Source organism: Engystomops pustulosus, chromosome 2 (genome assembly GCF_040894005.1).
Source record: "Engystomops pustulosus chromosome 2, aEngPut4.maternal, whole genome shotgun sequence".
Classification (NCBI taxonomy): domain Eukaryota; kingdom Metazoa; phylum Chordata; class Amphibia; order Anura; family Leptodactylidae; genus Engystomops; species Engystomops pustulosus.
The window spans coordinates 239,137,645-239,151,652 of record NC_092412.1 but is presented as its reverse complement, the minus strand read 5'-3'; positions in this window follow the sequence as shown (position 1 = coordinate 239,151,652).

The window sequence follows — 14,008 nt, the reverse complement described above, 5'->3', positions numbered from 1 at the left end:
GCCTCCTGGTGGCCTGCCAAATAAGCCGGAATAAAGACGAAGTTGTGCTTCAAAGCTGAATCGCTCGCTGAGACTGGCTAAAGTCAAGTTTCTAAAATCCGCCATTTTCTGAGCCATGAAAGAAGAAGAGGGGGAAAGTCAGCACGGATGTTGCTATCCAAGACCCCTTGGCATCCACACAAAATCTGAGCCGTACGGTCACATGATCCTCTGCCAAGTCGGGAGTGCATTCCCATAAACCATTCTGTTGATATTGCGAAGGCAGCTATTGTCTAGCGTACTGTACACCCTGAGCTCAGCCCACTCTTCATTAAATTAGCTGGAAAAAAAAAAAAAACGCATCACCTTTGGGGGTTGGGAGTCATGGCAACGTCTACCTGGCACGCTGCCCACTTTCTCTGCCCATCAGCTAGAGATGGAATCGTGGCTGCCTAATAGGATGAGGACTAGGAATGCAAAGTTGTCCGGAGTAAATCTGATTCATTCTCACAGAAACTCTTCAAGCTACTTAAGAGCAATAAAGAGAAGGAGAGAGGGAGAGAAAGTCTCCTACATAATGTTACCGCTTGTTAGATACTCAACTTTTTAAAAAAAAATTGCCTTAAACTCCCTTAAAAAAAAGACGTGTCCTGTCAAGCCCCTCGACCGTGTTAACCTCTTTCTAGCCTCAGCCTTGAAAAATCTTCTACTAGACATTGCTACTTTTCTAGTTTCCACAGCTTTCGGGGAGAAGAGAACCTGCAACACGTTAGTCAGCCAAAACTTTATCCCAGGCTTAGAAGAGTTAAATTTGACAATTATTCCCTCCTGTCACGGAAAGGGGTGAGCGGTAAGAGCTGCCAATAGCTTGTCCTTTTCAGACTTGTTAAAGTATTGTATAACGGATCCTTTTAAATCTTCTTGGGTGCTGTCAGACTTTAAAAATTCCTTCGAAAGTAGATGTACAGCCAGCAGTTACAGCAAAAAAGAATATTCCTGCTAGAAGTAATGCGCCGGAAAAAAAAAAAAAAACTGTTTGGATTTCAGTAGAACGATGAAACGAGGAAGCCCCTCCCCGCTCTTAGATTTAAAGCACCCGTTACTGAAGGGAAACAAAAAAAAAGTAGAAAAACCACAAAGGCTTGGAAGAAAACTAAAAATAAATTCATGCCTTCTCCACATGAGATAAAGTTGATGCGAGGCTGATGTTGCTCATCTAGATCCAAACTATGTATTATATAAACTATAATAACCCACGACCAAATATGTGTTAACTCCATACGTTAATTCATATCAGCTTCTACTTAGGGAAGTAGTCCAAATATTGTCAAAAACATACGGTAGCCATTTTGAACTATTCCGATACATGTATCATTGTTTCTTGACATTGTTGACTTCACGTATATGTTATATATAAATCAATGTATAATAGTACTTAACAGGTGTAAGGTGGAGACTAAGGGCAATGTAGGGAATACAAAATAGACTGACCAGGTTATTCTTCATCCATTCCCTAGATAGATGGAGCCAAGAGTGGACACTCATCTGTTTATTTTGGATTCTGCAGTTCAATATAAATGTAATCTTGGGGGCCTCCGCCTTAACCCACTTTCTTTTAGCGATAGCAGAGAGCCTTTGTTAAAAAAAAGTAGGTCTCTCTGGAGAACCTGTCTCATCTGCATTACTTGGCTAGCCTACTGATTTGGTGTAAAGGTCACTCATTGCATCAGTGATAACGGCTGATTGGGTGGGGGCGATGCCTTCCCATGATCATCACGTCAACAAGGGGACAATTCATGTGAGCAAGGGTTGTCCTAAATGACAGCTTGTGGAAATGAGGTCTTTCAGCATCTAAATTGCATGCAGATTACAGATTGTAGAACAGACCTTTAATAACCTCATGGAGACTTCTTGAAAAAAAAAATGACTTGATTTTCAACCACTAGAGTTGAATCTTAAAGAAGAACCTGTCACCAGAATTTTACCTCTCACACCTGTAATACATGCTGGTAGAGGGCTAAAAGTCCTCCCCAGTTCACCTAAAATTGTCTGCCACTGAGGCACTGTACCTTAATTACAACCATTTTTATAATATAAATATATTCTCTATTGGATTGAGATCTGGTGACTGTGGAGGCCATTTGAGTACAGTGACCTCATTGTAATGTTCAAGAAACCAGTCTGAGATGATTCCAGCTTTATGACATGGCGCATTATCCTGCTGAAAGTAGCCATCAGATGTTACAGGGTACATTGTGGTCATAAAGGGATGGACATGGTCAGCAACAATACTCAGGTAGGCTGTGGCGTTGCAACGATGCTCAGTTGGTACCAAGGGGCCCAAAGAGTGCCAAGAAAATATTCCCCACACCATGACACCACCACCACCAGCCTGAACCGCTGATACAAGGCAGGATGGATCCATGCTTTCATGTTGTTGACGCCAAATTCTGACCCTACCATCCGAATGTCGCAGCAGAAATCGAGACTCATCGGACCAGGCAACGTTTTTCCAATCTTCTACTGTCCAATTTCGATGAGCTTGTGCAAATTGTAGCCTCAGTTTCCTGTTCTTAGCTGAAAGGAGTGGCACCCGGTGTGGTCTTCTGCTGCTGTAGCCCATCTGCCTCAAAGTTCGAGATGCTCTTCTGCCTACCTCGGTTGTAACGGGTGGCGATTTGAGTCACTGTTGCCTTTCTATCAGCTCGAACCAGTCTGCCCATTCTCCTCTGACCTCTGGCATCAACAAGGCATTTCCGCCCACAGAACTGCCGCTCACTGGATGTTTTTTCTTTTTCGGACCATTCTCTGTAAACCCTAGAGATGGTTGTGCGTGAAAATCCCAGTAGATCAGCAGTTTCTGAAATACTCAGACCAGCCCTTCTGGCACCAACAACCATGCCACATTCAAAGGCACTCAAATCACCTTTCTTCCCCATACTGATGCTCGGGTTGAACTGCAGGAGATTGTCTTGACCATGTCTACATGCCTAAATGCACTGAGTTGCCGCCATGTGATTGGCTGATTAGAAATTAAGTGTTAAGCCCTTCAGGCTCATTAGCATAATGGTAAAAGTTGATTATAGAAGGAAGGAGGCCATGGATAACAAATAGAAGAAGATTGCCACAGGCATTGTGCCGGGATCTATGTGCCCCTGGTTTATCATGATGGATTTTTATGGTACATTTCCTTTAAGCTAAAATTGTTTGGATTACGGAAACATAAAATCCACATTCTTTTCCGTCTATAATATTTCTGCTGGAGTTACAGATTGTGAACTGATGATGTTTAAGTTTTATTTATCGGGATGATAAAAAGAGAATTATCTTCACCCAGGGACCAACATGCAGAAATTTGGCTTGGCTTTCCGCCTCCCTTCTGTGCTCAGGTTAATATTCTTTGAATATACTGATATGACAAGGCTGCTAATATATACAATGTCATGTTTATGCTTTCCCTGTTAACTTATACAGTTTATATCTTCATTTTCCAGACTGCAGGTTCTTCATTTTTATAACTAAGGTCGTAGCAGGTTAAAGATCCCATGGTGGAGTTCAGTCATTGACTATTAAGGTTTTTCATAAAAGTACACAAAAGAAACCTCACAATAAAATTAGTCTGTCTCCACGTATCAGGCTCCTTTCCTTCTCCCCCCATATAGTACAGACTGCACTGTTCTTTGTAAATGTGCCCCTTCTGTGCTGCACAGAAACATAAGCCTGATGTGATCTGAAAGATGAGATTCTTATCTAAATATAACACCAGCATCATGCTTCCAGGTGCTATTCCAACCCCTGCAGCTTGTAAACTTGACTCATCTCAGGCAAAATGACTGTTCTCTGCTCGTTTTCACGTGACTTTGGAGGAGAATTTTTATAAGGAAAAGGCCAAGATTTCACATAAAAGATGGAATTCTAGAAAGGACATGCATCCCCTAACTGCAAGTTTAATGGGGTAAAATCTGGTGACAGATTTTATTTCAGTCCCTTCACCAGCCCAACAGACTGTGATCCACGAAAATTTGCCAAGGTAGTCTCTGAAAGTTAGAGACAGCATATTTAGGAAAGTCGGCAACTTTGCCATAGCTTTTAAGAATAAGAAGCAAGGAAAGTGTGTGTGTTTTATGGGCAAGGATAGTAATTTTTAGGTTACTTATCTTATTGATGTAAAAAAAACTTGGTGAGATAGAAAAGTAACTGTTAGCTACACCAGCACATCTCTGTGTATGCCTTTCTCACTGGCTCCTCCTTTTCCCCCTGCCTTCTCCATAGACCATAATGCACTGCAGTGTGCTGTTACTACGGACAGAATTAAAGGAAATCTACCATTTTTTAAATGAATTATAAAGCAAACATACCTTGAGAATGCTGTACCGACACTGATGCAGAAACATATCTTGTTTAATCCCTGAATTGAGTGTTTTTTTCTGAAAAAACTATTCTAAAATTATGGAAATTATGCTCTGTCGCTCCTGTGGCTGCCCCTGCACTTGTCCTCTATCCCTAATTATGCTCTGCTCCAGCCTTGTCCTGCCCAGAATAAGCTGAGAATACAGCATCACTGTGTTGTCCCTGGCTGGCAGAAGTAATCAATTGCTGCACCATCCCCCAGCTGCTGTATATGAGTTATCCAGCTCAGGTTGATTAGTCCTGTCTGGACAGTTCAGAAAGCTCCTTGTAATGTGTTTATGAACGGTAGCCAGAATGCAACCCAGCTTTCCCAAGGTCCTGAATTTTATGATTGTTTTTTTCAGCAAAACCACTCGTATCAGGGGTTAAACAAGATATGTTTCTGCATCAGTGTCACTACAGCATTCTCCAGCTATGTTTGGTTCACCAATGGTAGATTTCCTTTAACTAGTGAATTTGACTTAAGAGATAAGTGGAAAAAGACACATTTTTGATTAATTTTCTCATATTTGCTGGTACTAACAAGTTATGAGAAATACATTTCACATGATAGCTTATACGTTGGAGGCTGGATATGGTGCTAAGTGGATACATTTTTCCTAATTTTAAGATGTCATCTTGTTTAGAAAAAAAAATTCTGTAAAAAAAAAATGTTATTGAAATTTGGGTCAAAAAGTGACTGCCGTCTGGAAATATCTGGTGAGAGGAACATGAAAAAGCAAAGTAATTTATACAGAGTTTAGATTTCTGGTCGTGCACAGTGGGAGAGACGGCAGATGTTGAGGAGAGATACTTCAGCCTCGCAGCACGCTTGTCAATCTTACATTATATCACTGGAAAAATGAGGTAACGCTGGGCCTAAAATAATTAAAAAGCACTAAAAGTTAAGTGCAGCAAAGTCAAGTGACGACCTCTTGGCTACGTCGTGATTTCCTTTCGCTTCTGTTGCGATCTGGAAACAGTCATCAAGCTGCTGGTAGACGGAGCTGTAGCCTTGGCCGGGCGTATAATATTGTCCTGCTGTGAAATGGCATTAGATGGCATATTTATCCAATGTCAATTACACCTGATAACCATATAATTACTATGCGAATTAAGTCATTGAAGATCCGGCACCTGCAAACAACCTCCTTACTGATGGAGGTAAACTATTTCTTGTACCAATTACTCATATAAATAGATTCTAATTACCCTGCTCCCAAGTATGAGGAGTGAGAACAGCTCATTCAGTCTTTATAAAGCAACTGCTATGTAAGCAACTTTCTGGTCGTAATTGCTCTTTAGGTGTCTGCATGGACCCGGCAATACAAAGCCCACAAGCAAAATGCAAAGCAATGTAAGCTACTTACAACCCAACATGGATTTTCACGGATATCTCACTGAGGCATTGATTTCTATGGGTGTTTTCACATTGGAGCTAATTTACTAAGGGCTCAGCGGCCGCACTTTCGCCGGGTTTCCCAAATTTTTCCATTTTGCGCCGAATTCTGCTGGGATTTTGGCACACGCGATCCGATTTCGGCGCAATACGCCGGCTTTTACGAGACTGAAATTGGGGTGCGTGGCTGACAGAGAACCCGACGGATTCGGAAAAACTGCGGATTCGGAAAAGTGTCAAAATCAAGCACTTGCTTGCACCGAGAAGAACCAGGTGAACTCCGGCGGACCTAGGCACAGCAGCGACACCTGGTGGACATCGGGCTCACGACCTTAGTGAATCGCCGGAAGACCCGAATCCTCATCTGAGAACGCGCCGCTGGATCGCGACAGGACCGGGTAAGTAAATGAGCCCCATTGGCTTTTATTTTCACTGATCCATTGTCCATGGAAAATAGTTTGAAACCAGTCCAGATTTTTTGATGCGGATCATCAAAGGCAAAAGAAATCTATGGATCCGCAAAAGAAAACTGATGGTAGGTTGTTTTTTTTTTTTCACTGATGAGGCCAAGAAATCTGGTGTTATATCTTCTAACCCATGTAAAATCTTCCATTTTTTTGTGGCTGCAGAGACCAAATTGAAGTAAAACAAAGACAAAGCGGAGACAAAACGCGACAGATGGGAGACAAACAAAACACACAATCCATCCATCATTGTCCATCATAAGAAGGAATGGTCTTGCCCCCAACCTTAGCGCTCTTTCACACTGGCGTTGTTTTCTCATCCATGAGCCCTGAAGCCTTACTGAACCATTCTTTTCTATAGGTGTTTTCTCACTTTAGTTTTTCCCATTGATTGGTTGTCCATGAAAAATATTTAGAACCCGACCTATTTTTTCACGCAAGGCAATAGAAGTCTAAGGGGGATATGTATTAGGGCTTCTTCGTTACGTGGCGTAGGAGTCCTGAAATAATCGCAAATGCTAGCTTATTGCTAGCACTTGCGATTATTTTCCCCAATCCACCACCTTCATGCCAGTGGGGAGAGAAGGGGGAGCGCGGCCAAGTGCACTGAGGACGCGGCCAGGAGTTGGCTGGCGCAGGGCGTTTTTGTCCCCACTCCTGCGCACTCACTGCAGCCGGCCAATTTTCCCATTTGAAAAGTCGCCGTTTGTGCTTATTTCTACACCAGGTCCTGTCTAGAGTAGAGACAGAAGCTCCGCAGGACCCCACCAGATACATCAAGAGGCCGCAAAAGCAGCGGCAGGGCTATAATGAACGCCGGCGTATGATAAATATGAGTCTATGACAGATCTGTTTTCTTTAGTAATGATGTTGTGGAACAAGTGTTTCATTTTCTAAACAATGGTCATCCTACTTTTTTTTGCAGACGTGAAAAAAAAGGGAACAATGGTCTTAAAAAAAACACTGATGGGGACAAAAGACAGAAGCAAAATGCAATCCACTGTAAATGGACATGCAACTGATAATCTAGTCTGCCCTGAATTGCGTATACCAACATGGTTAAGATTTTCCAATTTTTCCCATTTATTGTTCACAATTTACTAAAAATGTTACTACTAGAGATGAGTGGATGGAACTCTAAGTTCAGGTCTGGGTGTGTCCCACTCAACCCAGATACTGTATACTGCCAACCAAACAGCCAATCTGGAAAAAAATACACAAAAACTAGAAATTACCAAGTCAATGATCAGAAACTAACAATGTCAAAATTAACTTCCCCATCCACTAATAAGGCTTATCACTAATTCTGGATTGGCCTTTCGTCCCAAGGTCCTTTGGGACTTTGGCTTAGCGTTAGATAAGCATTGATAGAACATATGAGCTGTCCTACAGTACAAACCAATAGATCCCATGGCTATGTTGGGTGGCAATTTCGGTAGTCCCAGAACATTCATGGATTTGACCACAAAAATAGACCTGAACCACCTGTGACATCCCCCTCTGCATGATTCTCCTGGAGTTTTCTCAATTCTATTTAGGAAATACCTGGGTTGTGGTTTTCAACAACCATCAAAATAAAGGATCACAATGACATAAGCAGTGCACTCTACCTCTAGAGACCTTAACCCTCCCCCCCAAGGTACAACTATTGTAGATTAAACCAAGATGGCTGTCAACTATTTGAGTGTTAAGCCAACAGTTTTCCGAACCTCTGACCAAGTGTTCCTGGAGTTTTAAAAAGTCTTCTCGGCTGCTTGGGGAAAACACTGACTTTTCCATATTTTCTGGAACATTCTGTAGCTGGATATATGAAGATGAGGTCATATTATTCTTTTATTGGTTTGAAAGTAGCATCCAAGCAGCTCGAAATCTCCAGATAATATCAGCCATATTATCTCTGCCTGAAGAAGATGGTGGCAGGAGAAAATGACGCGTGCATTTGACCTTTTGATGGCCGTGTAGCTGTAATAGCTGTGCACTTGCTTAATTCAGTAATGCATTACTGATGGAGCTTACATTAGGTAATTGCTTGTATTAGTTGCCAACCATTGAGATAGAAGGATAGGGGATAGAGAAGACGGGTTGCTTCTACTGTCAGTACGTCGGAGGCCCCTCTTTGGAACAGTCCTCTGCGTTGATCTTGTACTGCAACCTTCCCAGTGCCTCGCATGGGTCACATCAGGACAGCGGGTGAAATATCTGTATTTTATGGAACAAACTTCAGTCCTGGCTTGAAGACCACAATAAATTAGCCAAAACTTAAACTGAATAATAGATTGCAGTTACCATATAAGACAGACAGCTGGCAGCATACTTCCTGCGCTCTCGGTTCTGAAAACATATTATACTTGTTGGCAGGCAACGCAGCACAAGTGGAAAATGACTGCTATGTGTAAGTGTGGGATCGCACCGCGCGAATATATACGAAACAGCACAGTGTCATTAACAGCATCTACAGAATAACATGAAGTTATGGCAGTGAGAATGATGAACACATATTGATATCACGCACAATGGCCCAGATTTATCAAAAGTGAGGGAAACCGCCCTAAGCACCGTGCAGGCAGGAATATCCCCAGAACTGCCGTAGAAGGCATAACATTCTTTCCATCATTATGTTTAGTGTATATTTGACCTAAGAGCTGACAGTTAGACGATAGTCAATGGGGCTAATTTACTAAGGGTCGCAGATCGCACTTTCATCAGATTTTCCGTCATTTTGGGGGTTTGCACGGCTGTGACCAGTATTTAAGAGGGGATTGTGTCACACTCAACGGCATTTTGGCACAGCTGCGCCGACTTTCATGCGACAGAGATAGAGGGATGTCGGACCGTCGGACGTTCCAACTGATTCCGACTGAGCGCAGGATTTAATGTTCAAATTGTGTCACAAGACAATGCACTTAGATGCACCAGGAAGAAGAAGGTGCACTCGGTTGGACCTGAGTGGGGAAGCGACACATGCAGGATAGCGGGCGCACAATGTTAGTGAATAGCGGCACTGTGCATTGTCGTCGGGAACTCCTCTGGACGGGTAATTAAATGTGCCCCTGTTTGAAAGGCTAAAAATGATTTGCAAAAAAGTATTTTAAAAACTTTTTTAAAGTTAAATTTAAAACATAATTACTCGATGAGCCGGGTGGTAGAAGCCTTATTTCCCAAAAGGTTAGAATACAAAGAGTCCCATTACACTCTAGCGCTCTAAGTCGCCTTACTGGAAAAAAACATTTTGACCATTGAACCCATTCAAGATGTTTGATGGAAATAAAGTCATTTGGAGCTAGAGAAACAATAAGCTCTCAAGAATTCTGGCAAAGTGAAATTCAACATTTGTGTTGGTGATGAGCTGTGTGTGGGGAACTTATTCCTAGGGTGACATTTAGGTTGGGCTTGGAGCCTTCTCATCTAGGTCAATTACTGCAACTGTATTTTAATTTCTTACCAGAGAGCTCTGGTCATTCACTCCGTAATGGTCCCCAAATATCCAGCAGATGACATCACCATTTGGGGGGGACCTTTGTCTTTGCAATACCTTATAACAAGGCAGGCGCTAGCACTGGGCATACCCGGGAAAGTGCCGGCTCAGGGCTGCTGGTGAAGGCCACATAAGGCTGTACATAAGGAATCCATAGGGGATAAGGGGGCTGTATATAAAATAACTATGAAGGGGTTATATTTTAGGAAACAGGGGACAGGAGGAGTTCTAGTTTATGACTTTTTAATGCCTCCACATGAGTTCACTGCATGGAAGGCGCTGTCGCCCAGGGGCCAACTGAAACCTAGAGCCGAGCTGAGCCTGCCGTATAATCTTACACGTGTTGTATAATAATAGCAACAAACATTATGATACAATTAGAACTGGATATGTTCATCTTCTGTATATATGGGGTCATTTCTACAAGTGGCCATAAGGAGCAGAGCACAGCAGTGTGAGGTCACAGCCAGTGCCCGCGACAGCACTGGACTAACCTGGGTAAGTGCCGGGGGCCTGGAGCTGCTGGGGGGCCCACATATGGTTTTACAGGGGGTGAGGGGAGCTTTATATAAAACCATGAGGAGGTTGTTGCAAAGGGGCCTACTCAGGCTCTGTCATCCAGGGGCCTACTGAGGGTCTATCGCCCAGGGGCCTACTGTAACCTGAAGCTGACCCTGGTCACACCCACAGTGTATTTGGAAAAGCTACAACCCAGGAATAATCACAGAACATCAAAGTTGTCCCCTGACTCCGCCTTTGTGTATAACTCTGTCTGCAGTTTGGAAAGCACAGCTTCCATTTTTGGCGAGTGTCATCCTTCTCCATGAGACCTTTAACTTTGTAAACTTCATCAACACTTAATATATCTGCAAATTATCTCAGCCCCACATTCCAGCTGAACGCATATTAGAAATGTAAATGTCTGTGAAATTACATTTCTCTAATACCAAAAATAATCAGAGGCTCCTGATTGGTTCGTACTATTAGAAATATTATAAATAACGCTCCTGATTAAGAAGCTGAGGTTACGAGCGGGTAGATGCAGGCACGTCTTTATATAATCACACAAGTGGCTGGAATTTCATTTCCATTTTTAACAAAGAGGGAGCGGAAAATCAGGGTGATATGAAATAAAGCCGAGCCGAGTCTGACAGATGCAGACAAGTTAGAAAATGAAAGAAACTGAAACTCAGCTATAAGTGAATGGTAAGAACGTAACGCATCAGTTCTCTTTTACCACTCTGCATTATTTACAGGGAATCTGTCAGCAGTTTTCACCATAGAAATCTGCATGCAGTGTTAGGACAGGAGATCTGTGTTACCATTCCTTTGTGTGTGTTGTTAGTAGCAGCAGGACTGTAAAAAATCCATTTATACTCCAGTATTGTAGCTGGACTTGGAGCACTGTGGTGCACTGCTTTGTGAAATCTCTTCATTGAACAGAGCACAGTCCATCCCCTCAGAGAAATTGCTGTGATTTTCAAACAGAAGCTACAACTGAAGAGCCAGTACAGAGATCTTACAGGGAAGGGCACCACAGTGCTCCAAGTCCAGCTACAATCCTGGAAAATAAATGCATTTCATAACTGTTCTGCTAGTTACAACAAACATAAATATAATGTTTAAAAGGAGTTAATATTAAAAATTGTGTTTTCGGCTCTTGGTTCAGACACCAGACCTGAAGCCCAGGAAGTAAATACCCTTGATCAGTGCTGGCACCAATCACGTGTTTTATCTATTTAAATGCTTCCTTCAAAGTTTTCGGGGCTTTGTTAGGAGTATTTAAAGAGATCGGTGTCATCATGTGATCGGTGCCAACATAGATCACGAGTGTTATTTGGGGGGTGTTGTGCTGAGCCCAGATGCAAACTGGCTAAAGTTCGTGTCCGGGTTTGGGGCCGAACCTGCAAAGTTTGGTAAGGACCCAAATTTTACGGTTTGGGTCCGCTCAACACTAAAGACAGGTCTTCTTTGAGATAGTAAGGAGCGTTCGGCTTAGAATCATAAAGAAACATTTACTTGAAGACACTATGTGGAAAGTTGGTCACTTTATATAAGATGTGTATGTAAGTTGAATCGCTATATTCAGCGCTGTCATGCTTTCTTCTATAGGATCATTCTACCGCCTCCTCCCTGTGATATTATGGATAAAGACTGCCGACACCTGTAATTGGATGTTAGCACAGTGAAAAGAGCGGGCGGTACACCTGGAGACATCAGTCATCACTGACTACCCGCCCACTTCTTTCTACACTGATGGGCGGCGAGACAAGCCGCTGAATGCTGTGGGGTGGCAGGTAGTTTTTTGCTCTTCAGAGTAAAGGCCAAAAATAAACATAATATTCTATGAGAAACCAGATGGACTCATACAAAAAAGCCACACACACTAACAAAAGGCATTGTTTCCAGTTACAGTTTTCAACTTTAGGGATTTATACCAAAACTTTGTATTAAACTTTTTTCTTAACACTATAAATGTGTGTTAAGAAAAGGTATAAGACCAATCAATACCTTTCATTACTTCTATCCTTATCTTTATCTGAGCGTTTGTGCTCCGCTGCCTCTTGTTAGCCAGCTATAAAGCTTCCTTGGGGCTGTAATACCTGCCAGTTATTTAATTTACCTACTTGTGTTTTTGTTCTGCCTGACCTGTATTAGAGTTGTCTACCTTCTGCAAAGGTTTTGGACCATCCCAGGCCATATGATTCTGCATTGCCATCTGGTCTTGACTTTGAATTGAACCACTTACTACTTTTTTGATTGCAATCTTGTCTATGAGCTATTTATTTGATTTGGCTTTCCGACCTTGACTTCTGGTGTCCCTTTTCCCTATACCTCACGTTACTAAAGTGATAGTTAGTAAAGGGAAAGGCACCAAGTTAATATAAGGTGGTCAATCATAAGGTAGGCATGGACAGAGTAAATGTTTCCTACTAGCACAATCACAGTGATTTTGGCTAGTTACTGGCTGCTAAGGTGTCTACCATAGACTACCCACAGAAATTGTCGTAATATTTCAGAATAATGCAGACATTACCAGTATAATTAGTCTGTACTGATGTCAACGAAGCACTTTGTCCAAGACAGACATTTTTTATTTAGTTGCAGCCGCTCTTTGAGCATGTGTTTCCTCTCTCACTTACTTCATGCTCAAAACTTCTGTGGTTAACAAGTTGATAACATGGAGATATTTTCTATGATGATTAACATGAGCAGAACAAATAAGTGGGAAACATGCAAATAAGTTTTCCAGGATGGAACAAGTAAAACCATGCCCCCTTTGCTAGCTTCTAAGGCAGCCCTCTTACCATCAAGCATGACTTCCAGGAAGCCTAATAATATTAAGTACAGTGTAGGGTGTACTCTTCAGTACTGGTTTAGCTGGGTGAGAGGCTTTTGACTAGGGTCAGCAAGTAAGAGTTCTCCTTACAGAGACTTTGCCAATTAAAGGGGTTTTCCCACAAAGGCAAGATTCTTAAATATACTCATGATAACAAAATAACACATTCTTTACTTCACTGCTATTAACAAAATACAGTATGTCACAGATATAATTCCGACCCGATTCTCTATCAGTTCTGGTGTTTACAATATTGGTTGTCCCTGGATCTGACCATAAATCTTCTGACTATGGTCGGATTCTTTTCATGAATAGCTTCTCTTGTCTGCACACTGCATTGCTCTCTACCTCCTGCCCCTTCACCCTGCAATAAAAGACCATCTCAGACACAGGCTCTTCCTGAAGGAAAGCAGCAGTGTGCAGATACTTAATCTAGTAGTTACAGCAATATAAGGTCTATATCCAGGAGGGAGGCATATAGCAGAGCTGACTGTGAGAGCGAATATGTAACTTAGCAGGGGGGAGCAGGATGGAAAGACATAGCTTGCTACGTCTTTCCCTCCTGCCTTTTTTGAGGGATGCAGCGTAAAGTGGTCAGAAGGAGGCAAAAACCATGCCTCTGTCTGCCACTTCATGTCAAGTATATGCTCAGTATATACTTTCCCCACGTATACACGGAGCGTATACATAAAATATGATGAGAACCCGGGCCTTACTCACCTTGCCTTGCTCTTACGACGCACAGCCAGCAACCATATTCTTCATCTTTCAGCATGCGTCTGCTGTACGCAGCGGCTCTGAAGCCTACACACGTGATGTGATGACATCATCACATGTGTCGGCTTCAGAGCCGGCGTGTTCAGCAGATGCATGCCGAAGAAAGAAGATGGCTGCTGGTTGTGCTTCCTGGGGGCGAGGCAAGGTGAGTATCGGATCCTGACCCTATTCTGCGCTCCCGACAA